This window comes from Ovis aries, chromosome 2 (genome assembly GCF_016772045.2).
Source record: "Ovis aries strain OAR_USU_Benz2616 breed Rambouillet chromosome 2, ARS-UI_Ramb_v3.0, whole genome shotgun sequence".
Classification (NCBI taxonomy): Eukaryota; Metazoa; Chordata; class Mammalia; order Artiodactyla; family Bovidae; genus Ovis; species Ovis aries.
In genome coordinates this window covers 210,429,123-210,451,006 of record NC_056055.1, presented here as the reverse complement: position 1 = coordinate 210,451,006, position 21,884 = coordinate 210,429,123, and positions in this window count along the sequence as shown.

The window sequence follows — 21,884 nt, the reverse complement described above, 5'->3', positions numbered from 1 at the left end:
TGGGTCATCCCCATGCACCAGCCCCAAGCATGCTGCATCCTGCGTCAGACATAGACTGGCGATTCAATTCACATGATAGTATACATGTTAGAATGTCATTCTCCCAAATCATCCCACCCTCTCCCTCTCCCTCTGAGTCCAAAAGTCCGTTATACACATCTGTGTCTCTTTCCTGTCTTGCATACAGGGTCGTCATTGCCATCTTCTTAAATTCCATATATATGTGTTAGTATACTGTATTGGTGTTTTCTTTCTGGCTTACTTCACTCTGTATAATCGGCTCCAGTTTCATCCATCTCATCAGAACTGATTCAAATGAATTCTTTTTCACGGCTGAGTAATACTCCATTGTGTATATGTACCACAGCTTTCTTATCCATTCATCTGCTGATGGACATCTAGGTTGTTTCCATGTCCTGGCTATTATAAACAGTGCTGCGATGAACATTGGGGTACATGTGTCTCTTTCAATTCTGGTTTCCTCGGTGTGTATGCCCAGTGGGATTGCTGGGTCATAAGGTAGTTCTATTTGCAATTTTTAAGGAATCTCCACACTGTTCTCCATAGTGGCTGTACTAGTTTGCATTCCCACCAACAGTGTAGGAGGGTTCCCTTTTCTCCACACCCTCTCCAGCATTTATTGCTTGCAGATTTTTGGATCGCAGCCATTCTGACTGGTGTGAAGTGGTACCTCATTGTGGTTTTGATTTGCATTTCTCTAATAATGGGTGATGTTGAGCATCTTTTCATGTGTTTGTTAGCCATCCGTATGTCTTCTTTGGAGAAATGTCTATTTAGTTCTTTGGCCCATTTTTGATTGGGTCGTTTATTTTTCTGGAATTGAGCTGCATAAGTTGCTTGTATATTTTTGAGATTAGTTGTTTGTCAGTTGCTTCATTTGCTATTATTTTCTCCCATTCAGAAGGCTGTCTTTTCACCTTGCTTATATTTTCCTTTGTTGTGCAGAAGCTTTTAATTTTAATTAGATCCCATTTGTTTATTTTTGCTTTTATTTCCAGCATTCTGGGAGGTGGATCATAGAGGATCCTGCTGTGATTTATGTCTGAGAGTGTTTTGCCTATGTTCTCCTCTAGGAGTTTTATAGTTTCTGATCTTACATTTAGATCTTTAATCCATTTTGAGTTTATTTTTGTGTACGGTGTTAGAAAGTGATCTAGTTTCATTCTTTTACAAGTGGTTGACCAGTTTTCCCAGCACCACTTGTTAAAAGTTATCTTACTCCATTGTATATTCTTGCCTCCTTTGTCAAAGATAAGGTGTCCATATGTGTGTGGATTTATCTCTGGGCTTTCTATTTTGTTCCATTGATCTATATGTCTGTCTTTGTGCCAGTACCATACTGTCTTGATGACTGTGGCTTTGTAGTAGAGCCTGAAGTCAGGCAAGTTGATTCCTCCAGTTCCATTCTTCTTTCTCAAGATTGCTTTGGCTATTCGAGGTGTTTTGTATTTCCATACAAATCTTGAGATTATTGTTCTAGTTCATGAAAATGTGGCTGGTAGCTTGATAGGGATTGCATTGAATTTGTAAATTGCTTTGGGTAGTATACTCATTTTCACTATATTGATTCTTCCAATCCATGAACATGGTATATTTCTCCATCTATTAGTGTCCTCTTTGATTTCTTTCATCAGTGTTTTATAGTTTTCTATATATAGGTCTTTAGTTTCTTTAGGTAGATATATTCCTAAGTATTTTATTCTTTTCATTGCGATGGTGAATGGAATTGTTTCCTTAATTTCTTTTCTACTTTCTCATTATTCGTGTATAGGAATGCAAGGGATTTCATATCCTGCAACTTTACTATATTCATTGATTAGCTCTAGTAATTTTCTGGTGGAGTCTTTAGGGTTTTCCATGTAGAGGATCATGTCATCTGCAAACAGTGAGAGTTTTACTTCTTTTCCAATTTGGATTCCTTTTATTTCTTTTTCTGCTCTGATTGCTGTGGCCAAAACTTCCAGAACTATGTTGAATAGTAGCAGTGAAAGTGGACACCCTTGTCTTGTTCCTGACTTTAGGGAAATGCTTTCAATTTTTCACCATTGAGGATAATGTTTGCTGTGGGTTTGTCGTAGATAGCTTTTATTATGTTGAGGTATGTTCCTTCTATTCCTGCTTTCTGGAGTTTTTATCATAAATGGATGTTGAATTTTGTCAAAGGCCTTCTCTGCATCTATTGAGATAATTTGTTAATGTGGTGAATTACATTGATTGATTTGCGGATATTGAAGAATCCTTGCATCCCTGGGATAAAGCCCACTTGGTCATGGTGTATGATCTTTTTAATGTGTTGTTGGATTCTGATTGCTAGAATTTTGTTGAGGATTTTTGCATCTATGTTCATCAGAGATATTGGCCTGTAGTTACATCTTTGTCAGGTTTTGGTATTAGGGTGATGGTGGCCTCATAGAATGAGTTTGGAAGTTTACCTTCCTCTGCAATTTTCTGGAAGAGTTTGAGGAGGATAGGTGTTAGCTCTTCTCGAAATTTTTGGTAGAATTCAGCTGTGAAGCCATCTGGACCTGGGCTTTTGTTTGCTGGAAGATTTCTGATTACAGTATCAATTTCGTGCTTGTGATGGGTCTGTTAAGATTTTCTATTTCTTCCTGGTTCAGTTTTGGAAAATTGTACTTTTCTAAGAATTTGTCCATTTCTTCCACGTTGTCCATTTTATTGGCATACAACTGCTGATAGTAGTCTCTTATGATCCTTTGTATTTCTGTGTTGTCTGTTGTGATCTCTCCATTTTCATTTCTAATTTTATTGATTTGATTTTTCTCTCTTTGCTTCTTGATGAGTCTGGCTAATGGTTTGTCAATTTTATTTATCCTTTCAAAGAACCAGCTTTTTATGGTCTCTTTTGTTTCTTTTGCATTTATTTCTGCTAATTTTTAAGATTTCTTTCCTTCTACTAACTCTGGGGTTCTCCAACTCTTCCTTTTCTAGTTGCTTTAGTTGTAGAGTTAGGTTATTTATTTGACTTTTTTCTTGTTTCTTGAGTACCTCTAATTTAAAATAGAACCACACAGTGTTTGAGAGGGCTGACAGTAAATCAGAATAAAAATCATGACTGCACCAAAGAAACTTTTTACCTCCTCTGTGGTAACAACCGATTAGAATCCAAAGAGCACAGCTGAGAACAGGTATCTCTGTAATGTACTGCTGGCATTACTCTGGTTTAAGAGGAAGTAGCTATTACTGAATTTTATCGAAACAAATAACTTACTGGAATAAAGTGTCTTACTTATATATGAATCATTATTTTTAGTAAGTGAAGATCTGCCAACAAAAAGAGTCAAAAAAAGAAGACAAATGAAGAAAAACTACCAACATTTATGGAATCATAGATCAGGCTCTGTGTAGAACTTCCACAATCTTTATTTAGCAATAAATGCTTGCCTGTGAATTCAGGCTTAAACTCATCGAAGCCTAATACAAATCCAGCGACAGTCCTTAAATAAGTAGACTACTTTCTTCCTGTATTTTTCCATGTTCTCATGAAATTCTTGTGCTTTTATGAAGAGGTCATTATATTTTCAGCATGTATACTTACAATTTTTTACTCATTATAGTATTTGTATGAAAGTTCTGGGTTTGAAGGGTTAATAAGATAGCAGAGATGTGCCTGCAAACGGGTCTCTCTGCTCGGGCTGAGCGTCCTTGCAAACGAGGCGTTCTGCCAAAGAATCTGGACACAGCCTGAGTTTAATGGCCCCTTGCAAACAAGGGAGCATTCCCTTCTTGAGATAAGGAGATGAGGGCTTTGGGCAGACTCTGCAGTAGACAGGGATTTCACTCCCCTTTGCTATACGATAACATGTATGCACCTGTGCTGCGCTGAAAAGGCTTATTCATGCAGTCTGGAATTCTGCTTAGGGGGCTTTTATAATAAACAGCAATTAGTTTTGTGCCCAGTTCTGTTCCTCCGGCCAGAGTGTGCGTCTTTTGTGTGTGTCTTGTTTTATGTCATTTCACTCATAATCTCCAACATCTGGCACCCAATGTGGGGCTCGAGTGAAACCGAAAGGGTGAGTAATCCCGGGGCGATTTTAAATCCATAGCAGGGGAACTTTCGGGAAAATCATGGGGAATTCCTCACCCTAGCAGAGGGGAGCTTTTAAAAAATCATGGGGAATTCCTCATCATCATTACGGGCACAATACATGGAGTTAGTCCAAGGACTTCACTCCATAGGTGTTAAAGCCTCGACTCGTCGGTTGAGTGAGCTCTTTCGCTTGGTGGAGCAGCATTGTCATTGGTTTCAATATCAAACTAAGTTACAGTTAAACTTGAAGGAATGGAAAATAATTCAAAAGGAATTGAAAAAGCAACATCAGAAGGGTAATGTGATCCCTTTAAAGTTATGGACTTTGTGTAGTGCTATAACACAGGCTTTGACCTTGCTCTCTACTGATAATGAAACTAAATCTAATGCTTCAAGGAGGGGAGAAATAATTTATGAGGATGTGTCAGACGTTGGTGGGGCTTCTGCATCGCCTGAAGGCAAGGATACAAATGAGCCTCCTCCTGTAAATGGTGAAACGTCTGACAATTCAAAATCAGATTCAGAGGCTTCTTCGGTTTTGTCAGAGGAGGGCAAAGAGATTAAAAAAATGACCCATCTATTCCGGGAATGGTGGAAATCCCGTAAGGAGGAGAAAAAATCTATACCCTCTGCTCCTCCTTGTGCTTCTCTCTTCCCCACTGCAGTTAATCAGCCCCACGTGGGCAGGGAACATTGTCAGTTCTCCTTTCCTTTGTCTATGCTTCATGATGATGACTTGCCTGCTCCCCCTGGTGGGTTTATCGATCCTCCACAATTGTTTCCCATCCAGAGACAGCAGGATGGCAATGTGATAAATGTTCAATATGCTCCTTTGGAATATAAATTTTTTAAAGATCTTAAAGCTGCAGTAGCGCAGTACGGTCCTCAATCTCCCTTTGTTTGGCTATGTTGGAATCATTAGGAAAAGGCAAATTAATCATTCCATTAGATTGGGAATATATTGCCCAAGCTGTCTTGGAGGGCTCTCAATGGTTGCAACTTCGTAGCTGGTGGGAAGAAGAAGCTAAAAAGCAGGCTCAGATTAATGAGGGACAGAATCCTCCTGATCCTCTCGAAGACAAGCTAATGGGAGAGGGCCAATATCAGGCTTTAAAAAAACAGGTTCAATACTCCGATCAGGACTTACAACAAATCCACCAGGTCTTTTTACGAGCATGGTGCCATGTGGTGCCTACTGGCCACGCCCAGCCCTCCTTTGTTAAAACAATGCATGGCCCCAATGAGCCTGATACTGATTTTCTAGCAAGATTGAGGTTAGCTGTAGAACGGGCTGTAGGGAGGGATGAGATTTCAGAGATATTATTACAAACTTTAGCATTTGAAAATGCAAATCTTGAATGCAAGCGTATACTGGGACCTTTAAAGAGATGGGGTGCATCTATAGCTAAATATATCAGAGCCTGCTCGGGAATAGGAGGGACTAAACATCAGGCTAATGTCTTTGCTACAGCCTTGGCCAAAGTCATGAGACCACCAAAGGGAAGTAACTGCTTTCATTGTGGAAAACCTGGCCATATGAAAAGAGAGTGTCGAAAATTAAAAGCTGATCAAGGTGCAATTCCTAAAGACAGATCTCTTGCTGGGAAAAAATAAGACTCCTCCTAGACTTTGCCGTCGGTGCGGGAAGGGGTTTCACTAGACTAATGAATGCAGGTCTAAAACAGACAAAATGGGCAACCCGATACCGGGAAACCATCCTGCAGGCCTAAGTCCTTGGGGCCCAAAAACAATACCGGAGACCTCTTCCTTGCCCTCCTCCCATCCCATCTGCCCCAACCTATTCCCTCCCAACAACTGTTACGAGTCGATGCCCCATTAAAAAGACCTCAGATGATGATTTCAGACTTACGGTCTGCTACTTCAGGGAGTGCTGCTGCTGATTTGCCACTAGCTGATAATGTTCTTTTGTCACCAGGGGGAGGCATTTATAAATTAAAAACAAATGTATTTAGACCACTGCCTAAAGGCACTTTTGGCTTGATATTAGGCCGTAGCAGCGCGGCTTTGAGAGGTTTAACCATAATTCCTGGGGTAATAGACTCTGACTATGTTGGGGAAATTTTAATTATGGTCTCTACTTCTACCACGCTTTCATTGTTAGCTGGGGAACTTATTGCTCAAATACTTCTCCTACCTTATCACCCCTTTTTGGCTCTTCCTAATGAACAAACAAGAAGATTTGGAAGTACTGGGCAACATATATTTTGGAAAATGCTTATCAAAGATTCCCGCCCTGTTCTCTCCTTGATTATACAGAAAAACAACTTTGAGGGACTAGCAGACACAGGGGCAGATGTTTCAGTCATTTCTTCTCAACAATGGCCCCTTTAATGCTGACGGGATTGGGCTCCATTGCAGATATTTGGAAGAGTACCCATCCCTTGCAATATCAATTTCATAATAAAAGATCAGTGTTTGTTACCTTTTATATATATATATATATTTTTTTTTTAGTTTTTATTTTTTAAATTTTAAAATCTTTAATTCACGCCATTCCCAAACATGAACCCCCTCCCACCTCCCTCCTACTTTCTGGGTCATCCCCATGCACCAGCCCCAAGCATGCTGCATCCTGCGTCAGACATAGACTGGCGATTCAATTCACATGATAGTATACATGTTAGAATGTCATTCTCCCAAATCATCCCACCCTCTCTGAGTCCAAAAGTCCGTTATACACATCTGTCTTGCATACAGGGTCGTCATTACCATCTTCCTAAATTCCATATATGTGTTAGTATACTGTATTGTTTTTCTGGCTTGGCTCAGTTTCATCCATCTCATCAGAACTGATTCAAATTCTTTTCACGGCTGAGTAATACTCCATTGTGTATATGTACCACAGCTTTTATCCATTCATCTGCTGATGGACATCTAGGTTGTTTCCATGTCCTGGCTATTATAAACAATTGGGGTACATGTCTCTTTCTGGTTTCCTCGGTGTGTATGCCCAGTGGGATTGCTGGGTCATTAGTTCTATTTGCGAACACAGGAATCTCCACACTGTTCTCCATAGTGGCTGTACTAGTTTGCATCCACCAACAGTGTAGGAGGGTTCCTTTCACACCCCTCAGCCATTCTGACTGGTGTGAAGTGGTACCTCATTGTGGTTTTGATTTGCATTTCTCTAATAATGAGTGATGAGCATCTTTTCATGTGTTTGTTAGCCATCCATGTCTTCTTTGGAAATGTCTGTAGTTCTTTGGTATTTTTTTTGATTGGGTCGTTTATTTTTCTGGAGTTGAGCTGCAGAAGTTGCTTGTATATTTTTGAGATTAGTTGTTTGTCAGTTGCTTCATTTGCTATTATTTTCTCCCATTCCGAGGCTGTCTTTTCACCCTTATATTTTCCTTTGTTGTGCAGAAGCTTTTAATTTTAATTAGATCCCATTTGTTTATTTTGCTTTTATTTCCAGCATTCTGGGAGGTGGATCATAGAGGATCCTGCTGTGATTTATGTCTGAGAGTGTTTTGCCTATGTTCTCCTCTAGGAGTTTTATAGTTTCTGATCTTACATTTAGATCTTTAATCCATTTTGAGTTTATTTTTGTGTGCGGTGTTAGAAAGTGATCTAGTTTCATTCTTTTACAGTGGTTGACCAGTTTTCCCAGCACCACTTGTTAAAGAGATTGTCTTTACTCCATTGTATATTCTTGCCTCCTTTGTCAAAGATAAGGTGTCCATATGTGTGTGGATTTATCTCTGGGCTTTCTATTTTGTTCCATTGATCTATATGTCTGTCTTTGTGCCAGTACCATACTGTCTTGATGACTGTGGCTTTGTAGTAGAGCCTGAAGTCAGGCAAGTTGATTCCTCCAGTTCCATTCTTCTTTCTCAAGATTGCTGGCTATTCGAGGTTTTTGTATTTCCATACAAATCTTGAGATTATTTGTTCTAGTTCTGTGAAAAATGTGGCTGGTAGCTTGATAGGGATTGCATTGAATTTGTAAATTGCTTTGGGTAGTATACTCATTTTCACTATATTGATTCTTCCAATCCATGAACATGGCATATTTCTCCATCTATTAGTGTCCTCTTTGATTTCTTTCATCAGTGTTTTATAGTTTTCTATTATATTGTAAATATACCTATTAATATATGGGGAAGAAATCTTCTCTCTCCTTTGGGGGCTTCTGTAACCATTCCATCAAAAAACTAGTAGCCACTGCTCAAATTCCTCAAACACTCCCATTAAAAGTTAACTAATACTCCAAAATGGGTTGAGCAGTGGCCATTACCACAAATAAAGCTTGAGGCATTAAAACAATTAGTACAAGAACAACTCCAACTTGGTCATATAGAGCCCTCTAGCTCACCCTGAAATTCTCCTGTTTTTGTTATTTAAAAAAAATCTAAAAAATAAAAAATGTTAACTGATTTACAAAAAGTTGATAAATGTATTAAACCTATGGGAACCTTGCAATTGGGACTCCCCTCTCCAGCTCTTATTCCTCAAAATTGGTCCTTAATGGTGTTAGATCTTAAAGACTGTTTTTTTACCATTCCTCTACAATTGCAAGATAGAGATAAATTTGCTTTTACAGTTCCTGTTCTTAATCATGCTCAGCCTGTTAAGCGTTATCAATAGACAGTCCTAACACAAAAAATGATAAATAGTCCTGCCTTATGCCAAAAATTCGTAGCTCGCTCTTTACAATCCCTCCAACAAAAATACCCCAATTATATTCTATATCATTATATGGATGATCTCCTATTGGCAGCTCCTAATATTGCTAAACGTGATAAATTCTTTTTAAAAATACAAGAGGCTTTAAGACTATACAATTTGCAAATAGCCCCGGAAAAAATTCAAAAAAACTTTCCTATTTCATATTTAGAGACAATATTAGAACAACATAAAATAAGGCCCCAAAAGTTACAAATTAAAAGAGACCATCTTAAAACCTTAAATGATTTTCAAAAGTTATTGAGAGAGATTAATTGGCTATGCCCGGTACTTGAGATTCCTACTTATCAATTACAACATTTGTTTTATACTTTAAAAAGAGATACAGCTCTGGATAGCCCCCAGACCTTAACCCCTTGGCTTTACAGGAACTTCAATTTGTTGAGCAACGACTAAATGATGGCTTTTTGACTTACTTACATGCATCTCAACCTATTTCTTTTATCATATTTCATACCCCTTATTCCCCATCTGGTGTAATTGCTCAAAAAAAAAGATTAATAAAATGGGTTTTCTTACCTAACAGTTTTTCCAAAAAGTTGACTATATATATAGATAAATTAGCCTTCCTTATACAAAAGGGTTGCCATCGTATTTTTCAGTTATCAAGATGTAAACCACACCAGATTGTTACTCAGTTAACAACTGCTCAAATATCTCGATGTTTACAATTTAATAAAAACTGGCAAATTTCTCTTGCCTCATATCCTGGTTCGTTTTCTAATCATTATCCATCATCTAAATTGATTGATTTTCTCCGGACTAATGCTATTATATCTCGTTACCCAATTTCAGATGTTCCAGTTAAGAGACCCACTATTTTTACAGATGCAAATAAAAATACTGCTAGATATTAGACCCCAAAAAGTTCCAAGGTTCTCCCCCACTCATTTTCTTCTGTACAGCCCGTTAAATTGTGGGCCATCTATATAGTTTTGCAAGATTTTCCCCAACTTCCTATTAACATTGTTTCAGATTCTCAATATGCTGTTCTCTCTTGCCTACAGCTTCCCCATGTCTCCCTTCCACTGACCCTTAAAACAGCTATTGATAAATTGTTTTACCAAATACAACAATTGCTCTTGCAACGTTCAGAGTTAATTTTCTTTACTCACATCCATACACATTCTGCCCTTCCTGGACCCTTATCATTCAAAAATGCTACAATTGATGCCTTACTTTATCCTATAAAAGCAACAAAACAAAAACATCTCTTACAACATACCACTCCAAAGGGTTACAAAAATCTCATGCTATTACTCAAAAACAAGTTCAAAATATTGTTTGGTCTTGTTCCATATGTGCACCGGTTTGCTTTGCCATTTACCCCACCAGGTGTCAACATAAAAAGACTACAAACAAATCAGATATGGCAAATGGATATAGTTAACATTTCTTCCTTCAGACAACAAAAATGTGTGCATCATACTATAGATACTTGCACATATTTTCAATAGGCTACTGCATTACTTTCTAAAAAAGCTGATGCTGTTATTACTCATTTGTTATCTCGTTTTGCAGTTATGGGATTACAAATTAAATTAAAAACTGATAATACACCTGCTTACCAATCCACAAAATTAGCTCACTTTTTATCTCAATACCATATAACTCATTGTTTTGGTATTCCTTATAATAGTCAAGGGCAAGCTATCATTAAAAGAGCTAATCATACCTTGCGTGATTATCTTAAAAAAATAAAAAAGGGAAAACAAGAGAGATTTATGAAACCTAAAGACATTCTGAATAAAACCTTACTTACCTTAAATTTTTTGAATGTTTGGAGTGAGGGAAATCTATCAGCAGCAGAGTTGCATTTTCAAGGGAAAGAAGATAAGAAGATCTTGAATACGCCTATTTGGTATAAAGATAAAGAGAAAGGTTGGATCCCAGCATCATTAATATATTTGGAATGAGGGTATGCTTTCATTTCTGTTGATAACTACAGGTTTTGGACCCAGCAAGATTGATCAAAATCAACAATGGCTGATCCCCTTGTTCAAAAATTTGAAGAGCTTACTATGCAGAGAGGCCTTACTTCCCGTACAAGGGAAGCAACACCTCCTACATGAGGTCAAATGAAGAGGTTGACCCAGGAAACAGAGAAGACGTTAATGAAGGTGGGGCAACCTCTGAATCCTACCAATCTTTTGCTTGCCATGATGGCAGTGGTGACATGTCAGGTAATTGGTGTATCGGCAAGTAATCATACATATTGGGCATATATACCTAATCCCCCATTAGTAAGAGCAGTTTCCTGGGGGGAACCAGAAGTGCAGGTATGTACTAACGAGACTGCCTTCTTTCCCCCGCCAGCTTGCGGGGAAATAGAACGATCTCATCATAAACAACAATATAATATTAGTAATTTGACCATTGCAGTGGAAGGTATTCCTTTATGTATAGGGGGACACCCCTTTTGTCTGTCCATCAAGGAACATTCTCATCATTCTTATAATATATGGGGGGTAAAATATAATAATTACCATTTTGCTACTTTTACTGTGTTTGTTTCCACCAGGGGATTTAACACCTCGACAGAACTGATGGATATTCATAATGGAAAACACGTCGCTATGTTCTGTTAACTTTTTTGTTTCTTCTCTAGAATCTTTGAAATGGGAACGTTGCTGAGGTCATCGACCCTTTAAAGTCATGAATTATTCTGGGGCCATCATTGTAGATTGGAGTCCAGATCATGGGCAATTCTTAGAAAAATGGTCAAATAAATCTCTTAGGCGGCTTCGTGCAAATAGCACTTTGATGGGCAATGGTAATGAAACAATTAAATGGCAGCAATTTGCACTTGTCCCTCCTCAATTACAATTGCAAGGATATCCGCACATTCAAGGAGATATTTGGAAACTATGGGCGGTTTCTGGTAATCTCACTATCTGGTCAGGAAACTATACTTTGGACGGTGGTGACTCTTCAGGTCCATTCCATGTTAATTTACATGTTAATAAATCTTATTCTGCAATGGCATGTGTAAAATATCCTTTTGCATTGTTACATGGGAATGGGACCTGGAATGATACTGTGGGGTCTGTGTCATGTGATTATTGTAATCTAACTCAATGTGTAAATCAGTCTTGGTGGGAAAAATTTCAAAGACGAGCCTTTAATTCCAATTTCTGGCTAGTAATTGTTAAGGCTCGGACAAAAGTATGGTTACCTATAAATCTGACTCGGCCGTGGTCAGATTCTTTAGTAACTGCTGTACAGACTTTGCTACACCGATCTTGACGTATGCTTGGTGTGGTCATTGCTTCGATTCTAGCAGTCGCGTCAGTAACTGCAACAGCAGTGGTGGCAGGTCTTGCGTTACACCAAGAAATTCAAACAGCTGATTTTATTCGAGACTGGCATAAAGACTCTCATTTGTTATGGCAAGAACAGCGAGATTTGGATGCCCAACTTGCTACCGACATGCTCAATCTTCAACACACGTTTCCTGGCTTGGAGATCAATTGGCTGTTTTATCTACACAAAATGTGTTGAAATGTGATTGGAATTCTTCTCAGTTTTGCATAACACCTGTACCATTTAAGATGAGTGAAGGATGGGACAAAGTAAAACGATCCTTGACTGGGCATCAAAATCTCACTACAGAGATTATGGACCTGGAACGACAAATTTTGTCTACTTTTAGCAGGACTTTACCTGACGTTACGGGGTCTAATTTGCTGAAAAGTCTTCAAGAGGGAATGAATAACTTAAATCCATTAGGGCATGTATCCTCACTAATTGGGATTACCTTTGGGAACACTGTGTTTATATTACTTTTATGCTGTGTTGCTTTTCTAGTCTTCCGGCGATGGCAGAAAGGGAAACAACTAAAGCACGAAGCAGAGAAGATCCAGACCATGCTACAATTTATAAAAGCAAATAAAAAAGGGGGAGATGAAGGGTTAATAGGATAGCAGAGATGTGCCTGCAAACGGGTCTCTCTGCTCGGGCTGAGCGTCCTTGCAAACGAGGCGTTCTGCCAAAGAGTCTGGACACAGCCTTGAGTTTAATGGCCCCTTGCAAACAAGGGAGCATTCCCTTCTTGAGATAAGAAGGAGATGAGGGCTTTGGACAGGCTCTGCAGTAGACAGGGATTTCACTCCCCTTTGCTATACGATAACATGTATGCACCTGTGCTGTGCTGAAAAGGCTTATTCATGCAGTCTGGAATTCTGCCTAGGGGGCTTTTATAATAAACAGCAATTAGTTTTGTGCCCAGTTCTGTTCCTCCGGCCAGAGTGTGCGTCTGTCTTTTGTGTGTGTCTTGTTTTATGTCATTTCACTCATAATCTCCAACCTGGGTTAATCAATTAAAAATATTTGCTAAATGCTTTTAAATCCACAGAGCAGTGCGAACTAGGGAAACACCCACATTGGCAGACGCCCTGTGAATTCAGTGCCTCCTGGGAACTCTTGAATGGCATGGCCACTGAGTTGGCTTGATAACTTAATAAACAAAAATAGATTTGAATTCTGTTAAGAGCCCAAGTCAGCCTCAGGCACTGAGGAAGGATACCAGCTCTGCATCTGAGATAAAACATGCCTGAATAACTGAGCTTCTCCCTCATTTTAATCTTAATTCCTGGTTTCATGTGTACACAGAGCCTATTTTTTTAAAAAAACAAAAAGACAGAAGTTGAGGGAAGCGGGAGGCTTGAGGTGCGGGAGGCATGAGGTGCTGAAGGCAATCATCTATCCAATGTCCCTTAGATATTTACAAGAGGCATTTTCCATTAAAGGGGTGGAAATGGGAGTACCTAATAGGGAAAGACAGAAGTGGGACGGTTACCACAGAGAAGAGAACTCATATATGAATATGACCAAGGCATCTGCTGAATATGAATCAAGAAGTAAAATCTATGTTACTGAGTGGAACCTAGATTTTAATAGATGATTCAGATGAGTATGTTCTTTTTTCTTATTCTTACTTAATTGCCTGTGTGGGCTGGGGAGCAAGTCCAAAAATAATAGCTAAAACCCCGTGGGTCATTGTAAATGAGTTTCTGCTGGTCAGTTCTTGTGGTGACATGAAATTTCAACTTCAAACAAGGACAAGTTTTACAAAAATATTTAGTCTCCAATCGAACAAAGCCTATCTGATGAAAATCACATATTTGCCAGTTCTAATTTTATTTGTATGTACAAACTATGTTAAAGTGCAATGGCAGGTGTTTGGATTTAAGTAAAAACTTGTCTAAAATAATAAAGATAATAAAATTTCTTCCCAAGCTTGACTGGTTGGTTTTCTTTGTAATACTTTTTTAGAGTGCTCATTTACATTAAATAGCATAGTATTTCAAGAAATACCAGGTAATGGTGTATTATTTTGGCAAAAATGCAAGCATTACTGACTGAAAAACATTAAACAACATGGTGAATTTGGCATGCTGCTACAATGTGTGATATGGCAATGGGACATTAATAATTCCTTTTTTAGAATTATTAACACCTAAATATCCTGTTAGACTCTCCCAGGCTCTGTATGGATATGTGGAGGAAAAAAGCCCTAAACACTATTGGGCTTCACGGAGAGCTGGAACACACACACACACACACACACACAGTCCTAGCTTCTAAACCATGCTCAGGACTCAGCTTCCCTCTCAGTTTCTCCCTCTGTTGTCTCAGTGCGCGCACATGCACACACACATTTGGCACCATCCAAATCCCATGGATGGAGGAGCCTGGTGGGCTGTAGTCCATGGGGTCGCTAAGAGTCGGACACGACTGAGCAAATTCACTTTCACTTTTCACTTTCATGCACTGGAGAAGGAAATGGCAACCCACTCCAGTATTCTTTCCTGGACAATCCCAGGGACAGGGGAGCCTGGTGGGCTGCCATCTATGGTGTCACACAGAGTCAGGCACGACTGAAGCGACTTAACAGCAGCAGCAACATGGAGCTGAGTCCTATTGGACTGAGTCTTCGAACCAGATCACCTCATTGGCTGGTGGGCTCTGCTTCCCACCTATTCGGAGAGTTGGGCATAGAAAAAGATTGGATCAATCAGTAAGGGTCATGAAAATCAAGTCACATGACAAGAAACTTCTTCAGTTTCTTCAACTATGGCTAAAAGTAGTAGCAGTTTGTCCCTAGAGTGCCATGGCCTTGTCTCATAGTTAAGTTATGCAAAGAATTGTTATGGAGGACACAAAAGTAAGAAGTCTCTGCCTTCCTAGGGAAAGAAAATCAAAACTGCTCTGGTAATGTCCAACTCTGTGCAACCCATAGACTATACAGTCCATGGAATTCTCCAGGCCAGAGTACTGGAGTGGGTAACCTTTCCCTTCTCCGGGGAAATCTTCCCAACCCAGGGATCGAACCCAGGTCTCCAAATTGCAGGCAGATTCTTTACGCTGAGCCACAAGAGAAGCCTAGCAAGACACTTCCTAGGGAAGTTTCAAACTATTAATAATTTGTTTTTAGGTGGGATTTCATCTAATTGTCTCACAGGAGTTTTGAGTTCTCCTTCTGTCTTAACTTAGAGAAACTCCCTCCCTCAGCTATTCAGCACGTTAAATGAGAAATGCTTTAAAATTAGGTGCTTTATTTAAACTCTCTTGATTATCACAGCAGGGATATATCACTTTACAAAGAAGACTGCCTCAAGGTTACATCTTAAAAATGAATAAAACAATTTTGTAACTAATTCTCAATTTAAAAAGTGAAAAACAAATCTTTCTAAATTCACTTAAACCACATTCTTCCAATCACCAAACTGGTCATGCTGCTAACTGAATAAACATATTCAATCAGAGAATGTTTACCTCTATCAACAAAATGTATGTTTAACAGTCTTTTTTCCTATCTTGGGCTTCCCAGGTGGCACTGGTGGTAAAGAACCCGCCTGCCAGTGCAGGAGACCTAAGAGAGGTGGGTTTGATCCCTGGATTGGGAAGATCCCCTGGAGGAGGGCATGGCAACCCACTCCAGTATTCTTGCCTGGAGAATCCTACGGACAGAGAAGCCTGTTGGCTACAGTCCATAGCGTCGCTAACAGTCGGACACAACTGAGTGACTAACACAAGTGACAAGACATTCACATATTATGGTTGTTTTCTAATCCATTGCCACCACTGAGCTGTAAGCTCCTTGAGGCTGGGAGTAATGTCTTTCATTTCTGCAGCAGCAGGACCTAGTCAAGACCTAGTTCCAGATATGTTTGTTGACTGAATGAGTGAAGGTATTGCCTGGATTCCATTAAAAAATAAATGTCTTTTCAATTCTAAATAGTAATCAACATGTAGTTAAGACATTTAATTTCAAAAGCATGCTAAATCGAAAAGTAACCTTCAAAGGAGCGATCAGTGTGCACAGAAAGTAGACTGCAGGGCATGAGGTGAGGTGAGGATGAGGAAACAATGAATGCAGCATGTGCCTTCTCAAATTCTGTAACAGAAGGAAGAAAAAGGAGAGGATCATGGCACTAGGGAGGGTTGAGAGAGAAGACTGTGTGACTGGAACTTCAACAAAGCAGCATACTGAAAGGAAAGAGTAAATACAGCAGAAGTAGTTAAAGGTGCAGGAAAAATAAAGGCTACTTTTGGAGAAAGACTCAGCAGGAGATGGGAGAGTAAAGGATCAAGAATAAGAGAGAGGGTGAGAGGAACTGGAAGACTGGGACTGACACATATATACTGCTGACCCATAAAAACAGATGGCTAATGAGAACATATTATATAGCACCGGGAACTCTGCTTAATGCTCTGTGGTGACCTGAATGGGAAGGAAGTCCAAAAGGGAGGGAACACGTGTGCATGTATGACTGATTCATTCTGCTGTACAGTAGAAACTAACACAACTATTCTTCAGTAAAAATTAACTTGAAAAGAATACAAGAGGAGAGAGGAGATTATCTTAGAGAGGAGAAGACACTCTTCCTTTCAGGATGAGGCTGACAGGAATACAGATGAATTGAGAAAAGAATTCATCTAGTTCACACATAGACCTAAAATATTATATAAACATAAACAGATGATACAGTAATACTGAGTACTCTGAGGAGCCATGAAATGTCACATGAATTGTAAATCTAACATGTTCATGGATTCTGGGTTCACCTTATTCTAAAAATGGTATTTTACTGCTGCCCTGAAAACAATAAAACTCTTCATTCACATACATGTAAATGTTGTTCTGGAACAACAATTAGTTGGCAGTTTTTCAAATTAGCTAGTAAAGTAATGCTCAAAATTCTCCAAACCAGGCTTCAGCAATACGTGAACCATGAACTTCCAGATGTTCAAGCTGTTTGGAGAAAAGGCAGAGGAACCAGAGATCAAATTGCCAACATCCGCTGGATCATCAAAAAAGCAAGAGAGTTCCAGAAAAATGTCTATTTCTGCTTTATTGACTATGCCAAAGCCTTTGTGTAGATCACAATAAACTGTGGAAAATTCTGAAAGAGATGGGAATACCAGACCACCTGACCTGCCTCTTGAGAAACCTATGTGCAGGTCAGGAAGCAACAGTTAGAACTGGACATGGAACAACAGACGGTTCCAAATAGGAAAAGGCTGTATATTGTCACCCTGCTTATTTAACTTCTATGCAGAGTACATCATGAGAAACACTGGGCTGGAGGAAAAATCTCATGGGACAGAGGAGCCTGGCAGGGGTTTCAAACCTCCACAGGGTTTCAAAGAGTCAGACATGACTTAAGAGACTAAACAACAATATAGGTTTTCTCTGGTTAATTAAACTTGGTTAAAAGCAAAAAGCAAAAACAAAAGAGAAAGTGTTTTAGAATCACCCAGCTGTTGATAATTTTCCCAGTGAACCTGAATACCCACACACACACAGAGCAATTTGGGAAAATGTTGCAAAATCAAATAAGACTTGGAAACCAAAATAACGTGAAGCAAATAACCATAGGTTGATTCATTCCAGGGAAACCCTCTATTCATTTGGTGGCTTATTACCACCAGGATACATGATAAAGTGTTGCTGCTATAGTATGGAGAATAGCACACACCACACTGTTGAAAAGTAGCAGACAAAAGTCCCATTCCTGTAGCAAGCCAGCCTGAGCATTTCCAACAACAGCTTTCCAGCTTGGATGAAGGCAGCGAGTGTCTACCTTCCATCGTAACCAAAGAGCTTGGATTTCTCGGTCATCTCATCCAGTTTCTTCAGGATCACTGGTAATTTTATTCACATCCAATGGACAGAGGGCTTCCCAGGTGCTCGTGGTAAAGAATCCACCTGCCAACGCAGGCGATGCAGGTTTGATCCCTGTGTTGGGAAGATCCCCTGGAGAAGGAAATGGTAACCCACTCCAGTATTTTTGCCTGGAAGATTCCTTGAACAAAGGAACCTGGCGGGCTTCAGTCCATGGGGTCACAAAGTCGGACACGACTGAGCACGCACACACCCCCCAGTGGACGGAAGGAAAAAGCAGTCTTCTGAAAGTAAGGATAATCCTTGTAATTTCCACCTCTGGGCATTTAGAGATGACCACAGATTAAGAAACACCAGGAACCCTGTGCAAGAGAGATGAGACCAGTCAAAAGAGATGTGACTAAAAGAATCATTTCTAGAAGGAGTCTAGAGGTGTGCACTTCTGGCAGTAACTTGAGCTGTGCCACTCTTAACAGTAAGTTCTTTAGTGATACCGTGCTGCCATTTGGCCCTTCAAGTGCTGTTACTGGAGAGGATGGTGACCGTCAGAGAGCAGGGGAATGGAGCTGCCAGATAGATGTGTTTTTCCTGATAAAGCGGCAAGTTAGTGGCAGAAATGGCCATCAAATTCTATGTGGAAAAATCTAGAAGCACCTACCAAGTTCTGCTGCTGCTGCTAAGTCGCTTCAGTCGTGTCCAACTCTGTGTGACCCCACAGACGGCAGCCCATTGGGCTCCGCCATCCCTGGGATTCTCCAGGCAAGAACACTGGAGTGGGCTGCCATTTCCTTCTCCAATGGATGAAAGTGAAAAGTGAAAGTGAAGTCGCTCAGTCGTGTCTGACTCAGCAACCCCATGGACTGCAGCCTACCAGGTTCCTCCATCCATGGGAGTTTCCAGGCAAGAGTATTGGAGTGGGGTGCCATTGCCTTCTCCGCCAAGTTCTGCTACCAATACACAAAAGAGAGATTAATTATATCCTAACATTCTTATATAATCTTGGTGTTCAACAGTACTTTCAGGATGAGAAGCTAAAAGGCAAAGATGGTGGCACCATCAGGAGTCTGGTTTAGGGTTTATACCTCCCCAGAGTACACCCTGTCCAGGATATAATGTGTATCTGTGGATAGGGTCACACCCAGCTGGAAGTAGTTCAAGGCATATTTTTGCATACTGAACTAATTAAAAAATTCTCTTCCTGGTATACTATCATCTATTCTCACTGCTTCAGATAACAGGATTTCAACTAGGAGACTAAATCTTTTCAAAAATCATTTTTATAACAGTTACAAATAGGAAGATCCCCTGGAGGAGAAAATAGCAATCCACTCCAGTACTGCAGCCCCCAAACCCCCATGAACAGAGGAACTGGCAGGCTACAGTCCAAAGAGTGGGACACAACTGAGCATGCACAGCAGCAGCCCCTAGACGGAGAAAACACTGTAACAATAATCCAACACGGCGTTCAGATATACTCTATGAAATATCATCTGACTTGGCCTTCTGCTTCTGGCCAAGGTGAGATAATAGGGACCAGAATCACCCTCCTGTCTGAAACAATCAAGAAAACCAGGCAAAATATATAAAACAGCAATTTTCAAGACAGGGGTAGATATCAGCCAATCAAGGACAGGAATCCTGGAGAGGAAACAAGTCCTGAGTGTCTTCAGTTACGTCTGGAAGGACCCTGATCTGTCCCTTGGGGTAAGGAGATAGCTGAGAATCCCAGGAGACCAAGACCCTCAGTTCTGAGGTCAGAATACTGGAGAGGAGGGAGCTGCACAGAGAGAGAGAGAGACCCAGAGATCTGTGGGGGATGGGTATCCCTCAGGATACTGATCTGATCGGTATCCCTCAGGATACTGATACACGAAGACTACCAAGGACAGGGACACAGCCGTCCAGCTGTCCCTCATTATCTTTGAGGGAATGGTTCCAGGCCAACCACAGATATCAAAAGCCACAGTTGCTCCAGTCCTTTGCAGCTGACCATCCATATCCACATCTGTGGAACCCAACTGGTATCTTCATTTCACTGGCTTAGCTACTTCATATAGAGCAGCTGGTTTTCGAAACAGGGAAAGAAAAAATATTTCAACAGGCTAGTAAGGACAAAAAAGACCCTCTAACTTAATCTCACTAAAACCAACACCTCTAAAGTAGGCCTACTCCTATCCACTGTATAAGAACTCACTTGTTTTTGTTGTTTTGTTTGTCGGAATAACAAAGCCAGTATAGACAGTCTCCAGATGTCCCGCACCGTTTCTCCTGTGACTGATATCTTACATTTATTAAAGTGCAACTGTCACAATAAAACAATGTAGAGACATCGTTATTAATTCAAGTCCATGCTTTATTGAGAGTTCTCCAGTTTTTCCTAATGTCCCTTTTCTGACAGTCACTTATTTGTACAGCCTTGACACTACTATTTCAGTGATGTTATGAACAGAAAATGCATCAAGCATGTGCTCTTTCAAATGAAAAGCTTTTAGTGTTACCCTGATTTGTAAAAAAGAGTTACACTCATTAAAAAATACTGCTATTTCCATCTTAAACCTCCAAATATAAACTATATATTCTGAGATGTACACACTCTTGTAAAAGAATAACGTAGAAGACACTTAGGACTCTGGCAAAGATTTGGGGGACTTGGGTTCCCCTAGTCCCACTGGTCCCTCTAAGGGCTTCAAACTGCTCTCCTAGTAGATTTGGAAATTTTAGGATCAAGTACTTCAGAGCCCTCTACTGGTCACTGCTCACCACTGTAACCTCATTTTGGTTCATTCTTGACAATAGCAATCTCCCTGAAAATATCTTCTTCCACCAAGGATATGAGGGCAGCTTTCACGGCGCCATGCTAAACGCCACATAAGCACAAACAATGTCCTAAAGGTGAGAATTCATACAATTAAAAAAGTTTTCCACTCTGCCACACATAATGTGGCAAATTTGAAAAATGTTAAAGTAATAATCAGTAAACCACCACCAATCACGGCCAAATTCAAGACAACTGACTCCAAAGATGCATTAAAGGACACTGACTACAGTAAAATGATCTTTTCATAGATTTTATTTTCAATTTAACAAGTCAGGAAGATATAAACTTAAAAAATTTTTAATTAAAAAAAACTAAACTTTCAATAGGTGAAGACATCAGAAAAAATTCCTAGATCAGCAACTTGTGATTTCCTCATGTATTTTACTCATGTCTATCAGTTTCAAAAACACTTAGATCTCTGCCTCACCTTTCTTCTCTTTTGCTTTGGCCTAAGACATCAGAATGCATGCTCTAGAACAAAAATTTGGGGGGAGGAGGCATAAATTGTTAACAAGAATGAAATCATACCAAGTATCTTTACCAACCACAATGGAATGAAATGACAAATCAGTAACAGTAGGAAAACTGGAAATGTCACAAAAATGTAAAAATTAAACAAAATATTGAACAACTGAAAGATCAAAGAAGAAATCACAAGAGATTAAAAAAAAACCTCGAGATAAGTGAAAATATAAATACAATGTATCAAATTTACAGGAGGTGGTGAAAGAAGAATTGAGAGGGAAGTTCAAAGATGTATAAATATGCTCATTAAAAAAGATCTCAAATCAATAACCTAACTTTATACCTTAAGGAATCTGAAAAAGGAGAACAAACAAAATGCAAAGTGAGCAGATGGAATGAAATAATAAAGATTAGAGCAGAGACAAACAAAATAGAGAATAGAAAAACAATGGGAAAAAAAATCCAATGAAACAAACGGTTTTCCTGCCACAGTTGGGGGTTTGGGGAAGCAGGAGCAGGCCGTCCGGGCATCCCTGGGGGCAGGAGCCACCGACTCTGTCCAGGGGCTCTCACTGTTGTGACCTGAGTCCCAGCCGTGGTGGGAGCTGCCGTGCTTACAGCTGCAGGATGCAGTTTGTTGTATCCTCTTCAGGGACCCTGTGAAGAGTGGGAGCAACTAATAATAGAGCCTGTCC